This window comes from Bos grunniens, chromosome 11, assembly GCF_055505025.1.
Source record: "Bos grunniens cultivar Pamir isolate PY7600 chromosome 11, Bosgru_T2T1.0, whole genome shotgun sequence".
NCBI lineage: Eukaryota > Metazoa > Chordata > Mammalia > Artiodactyla > Bovidae > Bos > Bos grunniens.
Genome location: NC_141175.1, coordinates 47,471,376 through 47,489,385, shown reverse-complemented (window position 1 = coordinate 47,489,385; position 18,010 = coordinate 47,471,376). Strand labels below are relative to the sequence as shown.

Below are 18,010 nucleotides of genomic sequence, written 5' to 3'. Positions count from 1 at the left end.
TCTTCTGAGGGATTCCTGCCCGCAGTAGTAGATATATTGGTCATCTGAGTTAAATTCAGCCATTTCAGTCCATTTTAGTTCACTGATTTCTAGAATGTCAACATTCACTTTTGCCATCTCTTGTTTGACCACTTCCAATTTGCCTTGATTCATAGACCTGACATCTGGGAGCATCAGGAACCTTCAAAATGCTTATTCATTGATCCAGAGACTCCTCACCCCCCACCATAATAGAAATTCTGTAAAAGGGAGAGTTGCTTTGTGGAAAAGCTGTCAAAATGGGAATGACAAGCAGGAATCCATCAATTTTTGTTAGAGATGCTGTGAAGACAAACTGCTTGCAATTGTAAAGCATCTGAAAGCTTCAAATGTTAAGTCTTTCATTCAGGGATACAAATGTTAGTTAGCAGGACTATATGCCTTCCAGTAAAAGAACTGGTTTTGTTTTTTGTTTTTCTAATTACAGCAACTGATGATTCTTTTGTATTTTTGTTAAAGCATTCGCTTTCGGGAGATTGTAAGGCTAGACCGCAGGCACGTTACTGTGCGGGTTTGAACTTGTCTTCTCATGCTAGAAAAAGAGCCATGAAAAGAACTCAGAGTGCATGAAATAATAGAAGATGTACTTATTGGTCTCTGCCCCGGCTCCCTGCACAAAGCTCCTAAAACTCTTGCAATTTTCTAAGTGATAGGAGTGTCTATGTTCTAATGAGACAGTGGCTGGTGGGCTCCTGGATGGGGGCTGGTCATCAGAAAGACCAAACCATGATTAGAAACTTGGAACTTTCAGCTCCACCCCCTAACCCTTCAGGAAGGGGAGAGAGGCTAGAAAATGAGTTAATGATTAGTCTTCACTATGTGATGAAGCTGCCACAGAAATTCCCAAAGTACTGGGAACTTCCAGGTTGTCAACACATGGAGGATGGAGGTACCAGGAGGGTGGCATGCCTGACAAGGACAGAGAAACTCTGTGCCTTTCCCCCCGTACACTGCCTTATACATCTCTATCACACGGATATTCATCTGCATCCTTTATTGTATTCTTTTATAATAAATAGTAAATATGAGTTAAATGTCTCCTTTAGTTCTGAGAACCATTCTGGCAAACAATAAAACCTAAAGAGTAGGTTCTAAGTGTTTTAGCTGATCAGTCAGAACCACAGATGACACTCTGGGACTTGCGACTGGCACCTGAAGCTGTGTGTGTTGGCAGCGGGGGTGGGGGGTGGTCTTGTGGGACTGAGCCCTTAACCTATGAGATATGATACTATCTCCAAATAGATAGTGTCAGAATTGAGTTAAATTATGGGACACCCAGCTGGTGTCAAAGAACTGTTAGATGTGTGGAAAAGCTACACACCTGGTGGCAGAAGTAAAGTGTGGCACTAGTGTGACAGGAAAGGAGACACAGCAAATGTTTTTCCCCTACAGAGTGGTTGGGCCCAGTACTGCAAAGACTACATTGCAGGGTGGAGTAGAACATGTCTCACATGTGGCATTATTTAAGACTCAGTAATCAGCTTGGGAAATATTCTGTCATCCATAGTGATTGGTTTATCCTAGTTATATGGAACCAGACCACATCTGAGACTATCTAGAATCCATAAAGACTCTCTCAAAACTCAATAATAAGAAAACAAACAACAAATATTTAAACAAACAAATATTTTTAAAATGGGCAAAAGACTTGAAAAGATACTTCACAGAGAAGCTAAAAAGATGGCAAGTAAGCACATAAAAAGATACTTACATCATTAGCTATTAAAGTAAATCATAGTGAGATTTCACTATCCTTATTAGAATGGCTAAAAAAAAGGCTGACCATAATAAGTATTAGCAAGGATATAGACCAACTGGAACATTCATACATTGCTAGTGGGAATGTAAAATGATACAACCACTTGGGAAGACTTGGCAATTTCTTAAAAATTAAATATATACCTACCATCTGACACAGTAATTCTATTCTCAGGTATTCAGCCAAGAAAAATGAAAGCATATGTTCATACAAAGACTTATACGTAAATGTTCAGTGCAGCTTTGTAACACCCCCAAACTGGAAACAATCCAAATGTCTCTCAACAGTAGAATGGATAAGAGAATTGCAGCAGATCCATAAAATTGAGTACTATTTTATTTATACACACAACATGGATGAATCCTAAAATAACTGGGTTGAGTGAAAAAAGCCAGACAAAAAGTACATACTGTATGATTCCACTTATAGAAAAATTACAGAAAATGCAAACTAATTTATACTGACAGAAGGCAGATCAGTGGTTTCCTGGGGATGGGAGTGAAGGCAGGAGGGAGGAATTACAAAGAGGCAGGAGGAAACATTTAAAGGTGATGGGTTTGTCCATTATCTTGATTTGGTGATCGTTTTTCAGACTATCCATAAGTCAAAACTTACAAACTGTACACTTTAAAAATGTGCCTTTAGGGTATGTCAATAATATCTGACATTAAATCTGCTAATATCTGCAGAAGATATTAAGAAGAGGTGGCAAGAATACACAGAAGAACTGTACAAAAAAGATCTTCAAGACTAAGATAATCACAATGGTGTGATCACTACCCTAGAGCCAGACATCCTGGAATGTTAAGATTTCAAATCCTGGAAGATGATGCTGTGAAAGTGCTGCACTCAGTATGCCAGCAAATTTGGAAAACTCAGCAATGGCCATAGGACTGGAAAAGGTCAGTTTTCATTCCAATCCCAAAGAAAAGCAATGCCAAAGAATGCTCAAACTACCGCACAATTGCACTCATCTCACACGCTAGTAAAGTAATGCTCAAAATTCTCCAAGCCGGGCTTCAGCAATACATGAACCATGAACTTCCAGATGCTCAAGCTGGTTTTAAAAAAGGCAGAGGAACCAGAAATCAAATTGGCAACATCCGCTGGATCATCGAAAAAGCAAGAGAGTTCCAGAAAAACATTTATTTCTGCTTTATTGACTACGCCAAAGCCTTTGACTGTGTGGATCACAATAAACTGTGGAAAATTCTGAAAGAGATGGGAATACCAGACCACCTGATCTGCCTCTTGAGAAATCTGTATGCAGGTCAGGAAGCAACAGTTAGAACTGGACATGGAACAACAGACTGGTTCCAAATAGGAAAAGGAGTCCGTCAAGGCTGTATATTGTCACCCTGTTTATTTCACTTCTATGCAGAGTACATCATGAGAAACGCTGGGCTGGAAGAAGCACAGGCTGCAATCAAGATTGCCGGGAGAAATATCAATAACCTCAGATATGCAGATGACACCACCCTTATGGCAGAAAGTGAAGAGGAATTAAAAAGCCTCTTGATGAAAGTGAAAATGGAGAGGGAAAAAGTTAGCTTAAAGCTCAACATTCAGAAGACGAAGATCATGGCATCCAATTCCATCACTTCATGGGACATAGTTGGGGAAACAGTGGAAACAGTGTCAGACTTTATTTTTCTGGGCTCCAAAATCACTGCAGATGGTGACTGCAGCCATGAAATTAAAAGACGCTGACTCCTTGGAAGGAAAGTTATGACCAACCTAGATAGCATATTCAAAGCAGAGAGATTACTTTGCCAACAAAGGTCCGTCTAGTTAAGACTATGGTTTTTCCAGTGGTCATGTATGGATGCGAGAGTTGAACTGTGAAGGAAGCTGAGAGCCAAAGAATTGATGCTTTTGAATTGTGGTGTTGGAGAAGACTCTTGAGAGTCCCTTGGTCTGCAAGGAGATCCAACCAGTCCATTCTAAAGGAGATCAGCCCTGGGTGTTCTTTGGAAGGAATGATGCTAAAGCTGAAACTCCAGGACTTTGGCCACCTCATGCGAAGAGTTGACTCATTGGAAAAGACTCTGATGCTGGGAGGGATTGGGGGCAGGAGGAGAAGGGGACGACAGAGGATGAGATGGCTGGATGGTATCACCGACTCGATGGACATGAATTTGGGTGAACTCCGGGAGTTGGTGATGGATAGGGAGGCCTGGCGTGCTGCAATTCATGGGGTCGCAAAGAGTTGGATATGACTGAGTGACTGAACTGAACTGAACTGAAATCTGCTAAAAATAGCATACTTCCAACTTATCTTTCTTTTTAAAAAATGTTTTTGAAGAACCTATGTGTATAATATAGTATTTAGCCTCCTCTTAGCCAGATCCTATAAAAAGGCCCACAGCTGCTCTAGTACCACCATAAACAGGAGAATGTAAAGGAATGGAAACAGTAGAAAGAGACAGAAGTCAACTGGCTGCTATAAAAATATTTACAGATTTTATAAAAACATACACCCATTTCGAAAACACTGCCAGGGCTTCTCCCAGGGCCCTGGAGGAAGCTCATGCAAGTGAGGGACTGATGGAGATGAAAAGTAACTCCTAAATACTCCTTGGATTTGGGGGGAGGTGGGGAGGAACATGTGGATCCAGCAGAACACCACACTTTCCAACTTCAGGGGCTCACATCTGCAGTATGGATATTAAGCTGTGTGACCTAGTTCTGAGGTCACAAGGTGGTAAGGCCTGAGGACATATCAATTACTAAAGGAATGCGGCAAGTGTTGCAAGGTCAGTGGCACTATCCTCAGGAGTTTCTGCATGATCACCCAGCACAAACCTGTATAACTGCCCAAGAGATATACCAGTGTGCTGAGACACAGGAGTGTAAGACAAGACTTGGGGATTCTATTAGTATGCCGCTGTGGCTATTATTTGCTGATTTGTGACTTGAGGAGGTCATATAATATCTGGATGTTGATTTCAACACTAGTAAAACAGAACAACAGGAATTATCTTCTTGTGGAGTATACTGAGATCTTTCCATGGAAATACTTTTTACCCTTGTTCTGAAATCTGGCTGCTCTCTTCTAATATCTAAAATAGCCTTTGTAATGGGAAGAAGGAGAAATAAAGAGGTGAAAGAGAATTAGATAGCCTAGGCAGGTGACTCCAGGTAAGGCAGCATTCCTGCACTGGGCTGGGGCTGCTAACATCCTCCCCTTACTCTAAGAAGCCTGACTGAGCCTTTAGGAGCCTTGTCACTGAAGGTTCTAAAACTTAAGCCTTATTTGCTTGAAGTCCACCTCTATCTGGAACTTTTCTGTTACATCTCCCCCAACCCCAATTTTTTGAAGTTACTATTTATTGGATATTTATAGCCAACAAAATTTATGATTATATTTCTTTAAGAGAAGCCTGTTGGTGATGAAAATCTGAAGTACCATCTAGAATTGGAATGGGTCCTATTTGGTGTGGTGTTGGAGGTCCAGGATACAAGATCATTAGTAGTAGTCCAGAACACACTGTACCCCAAGCCTACCGAGTCTCCCCCTCACTTTAGTTACTAAATCTTACATTTTCCTTTTTCTTGGATTATTGTTCATTTTGCTATAGTACATACCCAAATGTTTATCTCAATAATGATCTGGGGGGCAAGGGATAAAAGTCCTGAATCTTTGGATATGAAAAAATATTCTATACTCTCACTCAAAAGCTAGTTGGTCTTATTTTTTTCTCGGATCGTAGAGGACACTGTTATGTCTTCCAGCAGTGCTGCCAATGAGGAATCTGATGCCACACTGATTCTCATTCCTTTGAGCTTAACCTGTTTGTCCCTTTGGAAGCTTTTAGGACTTTATCTTTATCCCTAGTGTTCTAAAATTTCACCATGACAAGTTTAAGTTTTGGTTCTGTTTTGTTCATCTTGGCTAATACTTTAAATTTAAAGACTTGAATCTTTCTTAAACTCCGAAAAATACACTTTTATCACTATTTTTTCCTCTGCATTTTCTTTTTCTCTCTTCTTAAACTGAAGAAAATAGGGAAAACCAATAGACCATTCAGTTCAGTTCAGTTCAGTTGCTCAGTCGTGTCTGACTCTTTGCGACCCCATGAATCGCAGCACGCCAGGCCTCCCTGTCCATCACCAACTCCCGGAGTTCACTCAGACCCATGTCCATAGAGTCGGTGATGCCATCCAGCCATCTCATCCTCTGTCATCCCCTTCTCCTCCTGCCCCCAATCCCTCCCAGCATCAGAGTCTTTTCCAATGAGTCAACTCTTCACATGAGGTGGCCAAAGTACTGGAGTTTCAGCTTTAGCATCATTCCTTCCAAAGAAATCCCAGGGCTGATCTCCTTCAGAATGGACTGGTTGGATCTCCTTGCAGTCTAAGGGACTCTCAAGAGTCTTCTCCAACACCACAGTTCAAAAGCATCAATTCTTTGGCTCTCAGCCTTCTTCACAGTCCAACTCTCACATCCATACATGATCACAGGAAAAACCATAGCCTTGACTAGACGGACCTTTGTTGGCAAAGTAATGTCTCTGCTTTTGAATATGCTATCTAGTTTGGTCATAACTTTCTTTCAAGAGTAAGCGTCTTTTAATTTCATGGCTGCAGTCACCATCTGCAGTGATTTGGGAGCCCAGAAAAATAAAGCCTGACACTGTTTCCACTGTTTCCCCATCTATTTGCCATGAAGTGATGAGACTGGATGCCATGATCTTCGTTTTCTGAATGTTGAGTTTTAGGCCAATTTTTTCCCTCTCCATTTTCACTTTCATCAAGAGGCTTTTTAGTTCCTCTTCACTTTCTGCCATAAGGGTGGTGTCATCTGCATATCTGAGGTTATTGATACTTCTCCCGGCAATCTTGATTCCAGCTTGTGCTTCTTCCAGTCCAGCACTTCTCATGATGTACTCTGTATATAAGTTAAATAAGCAGGGTGACAATATACAGCCTTGACGGACTCCTTTTCCTATTTGGAACCAGTCTGTTGTTCCATGTCCAGTTCTAACTGTTGCTTCCTGACCTGCATACAGATTTCTCAAGAGGCAGGTCAGGTGGTCTGGTATTCCCATCTCTTTCAGAATTTTCCACAGTTTATTGTGATCCAACAGTCAAAGGCTTAGGCATAGTCAATAAAGCAGAAATAGATTTTTTTTGGAACTCTCTTGCTTTTTCCATGATCCAGCGGATGTTGGCAATTTGATCTCTGGTTCCTCTGCCTTTTCTAAAACCAGCTTGAACATCTGGAAGTTCACGGTTCATGTATTGCCAAAGCCCGGCTTGGAGAATTTTGAGCATTACTTTACTAGCATGTGTAAGACCTAAATCAAATCCCTTATGATTATACAGTGGAAGTGACAAATAGATTCAAGGGATTAGATCTGATAGACAGAGTGCCTGAAGAACTATGGATGGAGGTTCATGATATTGTACAGGAGGCAGTGATCAAGACCATCCCCAAGAAAAAGAAATGCAAAATGGCAAAGTGGTGGTCAGAGGAGGCCTTACAAATGGCTATGAAAAGCAGAGAAATGAAAGGCAAAGGAGAAAAAGAAAGATAAACCCATTTGAATGAAGAGTTCCAAAGAACAGCAAGGAGAGATAAGAAAGCCTTCCTCAGTGATCAATGCAAAGAAATAGAGGAAAACAATAGAATGGGAAAGACTAGATATCTCTTCAAGAAAATTAGAAATACCAAGGGAACTTTTCATGCCAAAATGGGCACAATAAAAGACAGAAATGATATGGACCTAACAGAAGCAGAAGATATTAAGAAGAGGTGGCAAGAATACACAGAAGAACTATATAAAAAAGATTTTCATGACCTAGGTAATCACAATGGTGTGATCACTCAGCTAGAGCCAGACATTCTGGAATGTGAAATCAAGGGGGCTTTAGGAAGCATCACTATGAACAAAGCTGGTAGAGGTGATGGAATTCCAGTTGAGCTATTCCAAATCCTGAAATATGACACTGTGAAAGTGCTGCACTCAATATGCCAGCAAATTTGGAAAACTCAGCAATGGCCACAGGACTGAAAAAGGTCAGTTTTCATTTCAACCCCAAAGAAAGGCAATGCCAAAGAATTTTCAAACTACTGCACAATTGCACTCATCTCACACGTTAGCAAAGTAATGCTCAAAATTCTCCAAGCCAGGCTTCAATAGTATGTGAACTGTGAACTTCCAGATGTTCAAGCTGGATTTAGAAAAGGCAGAGGAACCAAAGATCAAATTGCCAACATCCAACTGGATCATCGAAAAAGCAAGAGAGTTCCAGAAAAACATCTACTTCTGCTGTATTGACTATGCCAGTCTTTGACTGTGTGAATCACAACACACTGTGGAAAATTCTGAAAGAGATGGGAATACCAGACCATCTAATCTGCCTCCTGAGAAATCTGTATGCAGGTCAAGAAGCAACAGTTAGAACTGGACATGGAACAATAGACTGGTTCCAAATCAGGAAAGGAGCACGTCAAAGATGTATAGTATATATTGTCACCTTGCTTATTTAACTTATATGCAGAGTGCATCATGAGAAATCCTGGGCTGGAAGAAGCACAAGCTGGAATCAAGATTGCCAGGAGAAATTTCAATAACCTCATATACGCAGATAACACCATCCTTATGGCAGAAAGCGAAGAACTAAAGAGCCTCTCGATGAAAGTGAAAGAGGAGAGTGAAAAAGTTGGCTTAAAACTCAACATTCAGAAAACTAATATCGTGGCATCTGGTCCCATCACTTCATGGGAAATAGACAGGGCAACAGTGGACACAGTGTCAGACTTTATTTTTTTGAGCTCCAAAATCACTGCAGATAGTGACTCCAACCATGAAATTAAAAGACGCTTGCTCCTTGGAAGAAAAGTTATGACCAACCTAGACAGCATATTAAAAAGCAGAGACATTACTTTGCCAACAAAGGTCCATCTAGTCAAAGCTATAGTTTTTCCAGTAGTCATGTATGGATTGAGAGTTGGCTATAAAGAAAGCTGAGCACCAAAGAATTGATGGTTTTGAACTGTGGTGTTGGAGAAGACTCTTGAGAGTCCTCTGGACTGCAAGGAGGTCCAACCAGTCAATCCTACAGGAAATCAGTCCTGAATATTCATTGGAAGGACTGAGGTTGAAGCTGAAACTCCAATACTTGGCCACCTGATGTGAAGAACTGACTTATTTGAAAAGATCCTGATGCTGGGAAAGATTGAAGGCAGGACGAGAAGGGGATGAGACGGTTGGATGGCATCACCAACTCAATCGACCTGAGTTTGAGTAAACTCCAGGAGTTGGTGATGGACAGGGATGCCTGGGATGCTGCAGTCCATGGAGTCGCAAAGAGTCAGACATGACTGAGCGACTGAACTGAACTGAACATGTATATTGAATCTTCTAGATCTTTTAACTTTTGTCTTTTGAAATGAAAAAGGGAAAATTTCTCAGCCTCTATCTTCCACTCACTAATTTATTCTTCAACTACCTCTCTTCTTTTAACAGATCATCAATAAACTCTTTCCTTGAATATTTAGCTCTTCTCTTTGTTGAGATCTGTGGTTTTCTTACATAGGATTGATTTTCCACAAAATTTTGACGATTTTTATATCTGTTTATCTTGTACCTGTTAATCCTTAGTTTCCTGCTCAATATATGTTATAATAGCTTGCCCCTTTTTAACTAAAGCTAAGGGATATGCTACTAGGAAGAGTATCTTAATGATTTCTCTTTTGAGGAATTTCCTGTCTCTCTTGGGGGTCAGGAGCTGGTTCAGAGAGCATCACTCCCTCTCTTCAGCTTCAGGGTCCATACTTCTTTAGCCAATAAACAAGCATTGCTGCCACTTGCTGTTTAGTGGAGGAGTGGGAGACAGGTTGATGGTCAACCAACCTAGTTACTTTGTTTTATTTATGTATTTATTTGGCTGTGCAGGGTCTCAGTTGTAGCACTTGGGATCTTTAGTTACAGCCTGAGACCTCCCAGTTGCAGCATAATGGATCTAGTTCCCTGTCGAGGGATGGAAACAGGACTCCCTGTATTGATAGTGCAGAGTCTTAGCCACTGGACCACCAGGGAAGTCCCAGCCTAGTTAATATATTCCCTCAATTAATCACTTTAATGAATGTCCAGGGCTTGTCCATCTCATTTGTTTTATCCATTGAGTCCAGAGTTGGTATGACACCAAAGTCATCTTTCTATAACCCTCCTCTCCTACAAGTTTTTGGGTTGTGGTTTCATTTAGTTTTCATTTACAAGATCTGTCTTAGATCTTGTAGGGATTTCCCAATGTTTCTGATAAAACTCTTTCTTGTTTTTCCAAGCTGTTATAAGTTGACATGCACATGCGCGCGTGTGTGTAGCATGTAGAAATGTAAAACAGTCCAATGGAAATAGCAGGTATCCAATAGGGGCCTGGTGGGCTGCAGTCCATGGGGTTGCTAAGAGTTGGACACGACTGATCGACTTCACTTTCACTTTTCACTTTCATGCATTGGAGAAGGAAATGGCAACCCACTCCAGTGTTCTTGCCTGGAGAATCCCAGGGATAGGGGAGCCTGGTGGGCTGCCGTCTATGGGGTCCCATAGAGTCGGACACAACTGAATCGACTTAGCAGCAATAAATACTGTATATTTTGAATGCATTAAAGAATGAATGCATGTACATGTTCAGTGTGTTTTACACACACACACACACCTTTCTGAATTTTAGGTGAGAGGTGATGACATGAATGTTCTCAGACTACTATCCATAATTGTGAATTACTTTAAGACTTGGGGCATGTGGAGAAGAGGTAAGTTATTTCTTTTTTGTGTTTAAATGAAAAATAATGTCAAATTGAGAAGGAATAATGCTTTAGTTAGCCAAAGTAACTAATTTATCTAAACCAATTGGAAGTTTTATTTATTACGCATTTGTTTCATAATTATATTCTCAGTGTTTATGTGTAAGACATGGGTTTGATACTGTGGACAGATACAGTTGTATTTTTCTCTTTTTCTTCTACTCTAGCTTACCTTGCCTCCAACATATGCAGCAGCCAGAATAAGGTCATTTCACACAGAAAGATATGTGTTAAAATCCTTTCTCTGTCACTTACTAGTTATAGAGCAAGTTTGTCTGAGCCTCAGCTTCCTTATTTAAACAATATAAAGATATCAGCCACATAGGCTTGTATTAAATATAATGATACACAAAATGCCTCATATAGTGGGTAATAAATAAATAAAATGCATAGTACATGGACACAACAAACATCAGTAACCTTTCTACTCCTCTACCCTTCTCTCCAAGAAGTTTATTTTCTCACATTTATAATTGCAGGCTTTTAAACTAATGTTCTGATTATCATTCAGTTTCTTATGAGTTTGCTTAACATGAATTTATAAACCATGTTTTTGTATATTAAAAAACGATAGAAAGCAGCTTCATCATATATCTCAGAGAATAAACTTTTCAATTTATTCATAAATCTATTTGTTTTGCAAACACTTATTGAGCACTTACTTTGAGCCAGACACCATGTTAACCTCTGAAGTAAGTTGACTCCTCGTAACAGGGTCAAGACTAAGGTCAGGAAGCCAGGCAAGTGAGACATCTGCCTTTAATGCAAATTTTAAGGGATGCCAAAAAACTGAAAAATCAAGATAAATAATATTTTAATGAAATATTTTAAAAATCAAAATTAATAGAAAAAAATCCATGATGAACCCATCAAGATTTTAAATAAGGACAGAATCTATTTTAATGAATTTTTTCTCTTGTCTCAGGCTACAATACGATTTACTGATACTATTATTTTTGTCTGTACATCCTTTGAGGAATGTAGCCTTCTTCACTTCAACATGTTCTTCTGGTGGGATTATCAAGTAAACTCAGACCCTTAAGGCCACACAGATGGACAAATAAACCAAGCTGAACTAAACAAGAGTATCTCATTCTCTTGACCATATTGATTGATACAAAACAGGATAGGTAACCCATCATGGTAGTATCTTTATCTAGGAATGAATGAGGTCAATGCAGAGAGCTAAGTAGAGCCAAGAGTTGTGGAGGGGGAGGGATACAGATAAAAAAAGAAATCTAGAGGATGATTTCATTTGAATGAAAATAAGAGAAGCTATATCCATCTCTTAACTTGCCAGGGACATGCATTTATTTGAGTTGGGACTGTCCACACTTACAAACAGAGGAAGCCTGACTAACACAATGTCTAAATAAAGAGTATTTCAAACCTTGAGGAGGATTGGTCATCACTAAGTTTAGAAAACATCTTAAAAGCAGTACGCCTTCAGTATTATACAGGGAAATGGTTGCCACAGACATAACCTTATAGTGTAAATGGAATCAGAAGGTCCTTAAGATCAACCAGCTAATTCCCCTTGATCTGATTCCAAGCAAGCCAACAAGCCTTTGCCTTCCTAGGTTGAACTGCCTAGAAAAAGCATAATAAACAGAACAAGTGTATCCAGTCTACTTGATAGTTACACTGTTCATTGTTAAGCAATAAGATGGCACCTAATGAGTCAACACCCTAGAATCAGATCACTTTGGTGGATGCTAACATTAATTTTTCTGAGCTAGAAAGGTTTAGAGGCAACAAAGTCTAGTGATGGAAATACAAACTCTTGAGCTAGACTTCTTGAATTTGAATCCTAGCATTGCCACTTACTACTGTGTGACTTTGGATAAATTATTTAACCTACTTGTACCTTATTTTCTCACCTGTAAAATGGGAATATAATAGTGACTACCTCATAACATTATTAAATGAGAATTATGAGTTAATCTTTATAAAGAAAGTAAAACTTACAAGTACTATAAAATAAAATAATAGGGTTTCCCTAGTGGCTCAGATGGTAAATCTGCCTGCAATGCAGGATACCTAGGTTCAATCCTTGGGTCAGGAAGATCCTCTGGAGAAGGGCATGGCAACCCACTCCAGTATTCTTGCCTGGAGAATTCCATGGACAGAGGAGCCTGGCGGGCTACAGTCCACGGGGTCACAAAGAATCAGACACAACTGAGAGACTAATACTTCTTCTTCTTCAGACTAAAAAAGAGACCTGGGATATGACATCTACCTTATGCTGCAGCTACTCCAGGAGACTGGATAACTCTAGCACACAGAGTTAGAACTTACTTCAACTATATGCTTACATTTCTAACTGACTGGTTGGCTTCTAAGCTTCTAGAGGGCAGGGACTGTGCCTTACTCATCTTCGTGTTTCTTTGTGCTTCTAATGCCTGGGACTGGGCAAGCACAAGGAGACAGTTCCCTGTTCACAGAATCCAAAGACATGGATTTGAATCTTCACTGTATTACCTACTACATATCCTGGAACAATTTACTTTATTTCCCAGACACTCAGTTTCTGCAGTAGTAAATGTGGACTCCACACAAAAACTACTAGAACTGATAAACAAATTCAGCAAAAACAGGATACAAGATTAACATACCGAAATCTGTTGCATTTCTTTACACTAACAATGAAATATCAGAAAGGGAAAGGAAAAAATCCCTTTTAAAATCACATCAAAAGATAAATTAGGAACAAATTTGACCAAGGAGGTAAAAGGCTTATATGATGGATAAAGGAAACTGAAGATGATTCAAACAGAAAGATCTTATGCTTTTGAATTGGAAAAACATTTTTAAAATGGTTATACTACCCAAAGCAATCTATAGATTTAATGTAATCTCTATCAAATTACCCATGACATTTTTCACAGAACTAGAACAAATGGAGAAGGAAATGGCAAGCCACTCCAGTGTTCTTGCCTGGAGAATCCCAGGGATGGGGGAGCCTGGTGGGCTGCCGTCTCTGGGGTCACACAGAGTCGGACATGACTGAAGCGACTTAGCAGCAGCAGCAGCAGCAGAACAAATAACTCAAAATTTTATGTGGGGCCATAAATGACCCAGAATTGCTCAAACAATCCTGAGGAAAAACAACAAAGCTGGAGTCATAAATCTCCCAGACTTCAGACAATGCTACAAAGCTACAGTAATCAAAACGGTGTGGTATTGGCACAAAAACATACATCTCAATCAATGGGACAGAATAGAGAGCTCAGAGATAAACCCACACACCTTTGGTCAACTAATCTTCAATAGAGGAGGGAAGGATATACAATGGAGCTCCTGGTTCCAGCTTTGCAAGAGCATGTAACATAAACATGAAGCTGCTCACCCACAATCTGCTGAGCTTGCATGTGTGGGGAGTGAGGCCCTGTGGCTTCCCTCTGCATGGCCACTGAGGTCCATATCAACCCTGTGGAGTTCAACCCCAACTTCATAGCATGTATGATACTCAAAGTGGAGTGGGAAGTGCTTCTGGAGGCTGCCAACAGCCTGCATCTGATCAAGGTGCCCAAAGAGACGATTCAGGGATATAAGCATGACAAGAAATTTCTGAGAAAGAGGCACCATATACTGCTGGAGGTGGATATGTTGGAGGGCATCCTGCAATGCCCAGAGTCAGGATGTCTATTCCCCATCAGCCATGGGATCCCCAACATGTTGGTTGCTGAGTGGTGAGGAAAGTATGTTAGTTGCTCAGTCATGTCTGACTCTTTGTGACACCCTGGACAGTAGCCTGCCAGGCTCCTCTGTCCATGGAATTCTCTAGACAAGAATACTGGCGTGGGTTGCCATTCCTCTCTCCAGGAGATCTTCCCAACCCAGGGATGGAACCTGGGTCTCCAGTGTTACAAGCAGATTCTTTACCAATTGAATCACCAGAGAAGCCCGTGATGAGGAAACTGAGACTTAAACTTGTGCCAGGCACCGGTTTTTCACTCTATGATCATGTGTACCTTTGTTTACATGTATCTTGTTTGCTAGTCCTATCCTATGTATCCCTAATTCTTGGCCTATTGACACAACAAACACACTATGTTTTTGAGCTTGATATTATATTTTTTTCTCATTAAAGGTTCAAAAAAAAAAAGAATATACAATGGAGAAAAGACAGTCTCTACAGCAAGTGGTATTGGGAAAATTGGGCAGACACATATAAATTAATGAATTTAGAACATATCCTCACATCACACACAAAAAATTAACTAATAATGACTTAAAGACTTAAACGTAAGATATGACACCATAAAACTCCTAGAAAAAAAATAGAGAAACATTCTCTGACATAAATTGCACAAATGCTCTATAAGTTAATCTCCCAAGGCAATACAAATAAAAGCAAAAATAAGCAAATAAGACCTAACCAAACTTAAACGCTACTATGCAGCAAATGAAACCATAAAAGAAAATGAAAAGACAACTGGGGAATGGGAAAAAAACTTGCAAAAGATGTGACCAGCGAAAGCTTAATTTCCAAAATATACAAATAGCTCATATAACTCAAGAACAACAATAAACCCAATCAAAAAATGGACAGAAGACCTAAATAGCTGGGCTTCCCTGATAGCTCACTTGGTAAAGAATCCGCCTGAAATGCAGGAAACCCTGGTTTGATTCCTGGGTCAGGAAGATCCACTAGAGAAGGGATAGGCTATCCACTCCAGTGTTCTTGGGCTTCCCTTGTGGCTTAGCTGGTAAAGAATCTGCCTGCAATGCAGACCTGGGTTCAATCCCTGGGTTGGGAAGATCCTCTGGAGAAGGGAAAGGTGACCTACTCCAGTATTCTGGCCTGGAGAATTTCACAGACTGCATAGTCCATGGGGTCTCTAAGAGCTGGACGCAACTGAGCAACTTTCACTTTCTGAAGAAGATACACAGATGGCCAATAGGCACGTGAAAAGATGTTCAACATTGCTAATTGTTAGAGAAATGCAAATCAAAACTACAATGAAGTACCACCTCAGACTGCTCAGAATGGCCATCGTTAAAAAGTTTACAAATTATAAATGCTGGAGAGGGTGTGGAGAAAAGGGAACTCTCCTGCATTGTTGGTAGGAATATAAATTGGCACAGCTACTATGGAAAACAGTATGCAGTTCCTTAAAAAACTAATTGTAGAGATGCCATATGATCACCAATCCCACTCCTGGGCATATATCTGCAGAAAACTCTAATTCAAAAAGATACATACACCTCAAAGTTCACTGCAGCACTATTTACAATAGCCAAGACATGGGAGCAACCTAAATGCCCACTGACAGACGAAAAGATAAAGATGTGCCATATAGACATAATGAAATACTACTCAACCATGGAAAAGAATGAAATAATGCCATTTGCAGCAACATGAATGGCTCTACAGATGACCATACTAAGTGAAGGAAGTCAGAAAGAAAGACAAATCCATATGCTTATCACTTATATGTAGAGTTTAAAACATGACACAAAAGAACTTACTTATGAAATAGAAACAAACTCACAGACATAGAAAACAAACTTTTGGTTGGCAAAGGGGAAAGGTGGTAGGGGAAGAATAAATTAGGAGTTTGGGATTAGCAAATACAAACTACTATATATAAAATAGATAAACAACAAGGTTCTATGTATAGCATAGAGAACTGTATTCAATATCATGTAATAAACCATAACGGAAAACAAAAAAGAATATGTACATCAGTTCAGTTCAGTCGCTCAGTCGTGCCCAACTCTTTGTGACCCCATGAATTGCAGCGCCAGACCTCCTTGTCCATCACCAACTCTCTGAGTTCACTCAAACTCACGTCCATCAAGTCAGTGATGCCATCCAGCCACCTCATCCTCTGTCATCCCCTTCTCCTCCTGCCCCTAATCCCTCCCAGCATCAGGATCTTTTCCAATGAGTCAACTCTTCTCATGAGGTGGCCAAAGTACTGGAGTTTCAGCTTTAGCATCATTCCTTCCAAAGAACACCCAGGACTGATCTTCTTTAGAATGGACTGGCTGGATGTCCTTGCAGTCCAAGGGACTCTTAAGAGTCTTCTCCAATACCACAATTCAAAAGCATCAATTCTTCAGCGCTCAGCTTTCTTCACAGTCCAACTCTCACATCCATACATTACCACTGGAAAAACCATAGCCTTGACTAGACGGACCTTTGTTGGCAAAGTAATGTCTCTGCTTTGAATATGCTATCTAGGTTGGTCATAACTTTCCTTCCAAGGAATCAGCGTCTTTTAATTTCATGGCTACAATCACCATCTGCAGTGATTTTGGAGCCCAGAAAAATAAAGTCTGACACTGTTTCCCCATCTATTTCCCATGAAGTGATGGGACCAGATGCCATGATCTTCGTTTTCTGAATGTTGAGCTTTAAGCCAACTTTTCCCCTCTCCACTTTCACTTTCATCAAGAGGCTTTTTAGTTCCTCTTCACTTTCTGCCATAAGGGTGGTGTCATCTGAATATCTGAGGTTATTGATATTTCACCCGGCAATCTTGATTCCAGCTTATGCTTCTTCCAGCCCAGCGTTTCTCATGATGTACTCTGCATAGAAGTTAAATAAGCAGGGTGACAATATACAGCCTTGACGCACTCCTTTTCCTATTTGGAACCAGTCTGTTCCATGTCCAGTTCTAACTGTTGCTTCCTGACCTGCATATAGGTTTCTCAAGAGGCAGGTCAGGTGGTCTGGTATTCCCATCTCTTTCAGAATTTTCCACAGTTTATTGTGATCCACACAGTCAAAGGCTTTGGCATATATATATAACTAAATAACTTTTCTCTACACCAGAAACTAACCCAACATAGTAAATCAACTGTACTTCAAAAAAAAGAGTAAACAACTTTATTGAGGTATAATTGCACATTTAAAGTGTACACTATTTTGACATATGTATATACCTGTGAAACCAACACTGCCACCAAGATACTAAACATATCAAGCGTACTCTATCACTCCTCAAAGTTTTCATGAACATTTATGTTCCATGAATGTTTATGAACAAAATCCAAATCTTCAGACTCCTAGGCTGGTGCTGCTTCTTTTATACCTGAAGGAAATTTGTGTTATTGACTGATATTTATGCTACTGTACATTTATGGAAAAGAACATAATTGAAAATAAAAGATTTTATTTATAGAAGCCCCAATATATACTACAGACACTACGAATTCTGCCATCCAGTGAGACATCCTGCCTGCTTCCTGATGAATCATCAATTCAAAGTCCTTCCAGAGACCTTGCCCTTGGATTCTGGGAGGTAACCAGGTTTATTGTGTCTTTATAATAACTTCCCTTTTTGCTCTCTGCTTATGTAACTTTAAGCAGAACTCTTGCCATTTGTTATCTCAATTTCTTCCTCTTTATCTCAGTTTTATTCCTTTTTTTCTGTGAGGATGGA

At 40.0% G+C, this 18,010-nt stretch overlaps 1 long non-coding RNA gene and 1 pseudogene across 2 annotated transcripts in view; one reads left to right on the top strand and one right to left on the bottom strand.

Annotated features, from left to right (window-relative positions):
* Positions 1-18,010, bottom strand: part of LOC147363060 (uncharacterized) — a 72,913-nt gene that overhangs the window by 38,185 nt on the left and 16,718 nt on the right. The window lies entirely within an intron of this gene.
* On the top strand, positions 13,916-16,512 carry LOC147363061 (multifunctional methyltransferase subunit TRM112-like protein pseudogene; annotated as a pseudogene). The gene has a single exon (XR_015136751.1). The product of XR_015136751.1 is annotated as a multifunctional methyltransferase subunit TRM112-like protein pseudogene (transcript).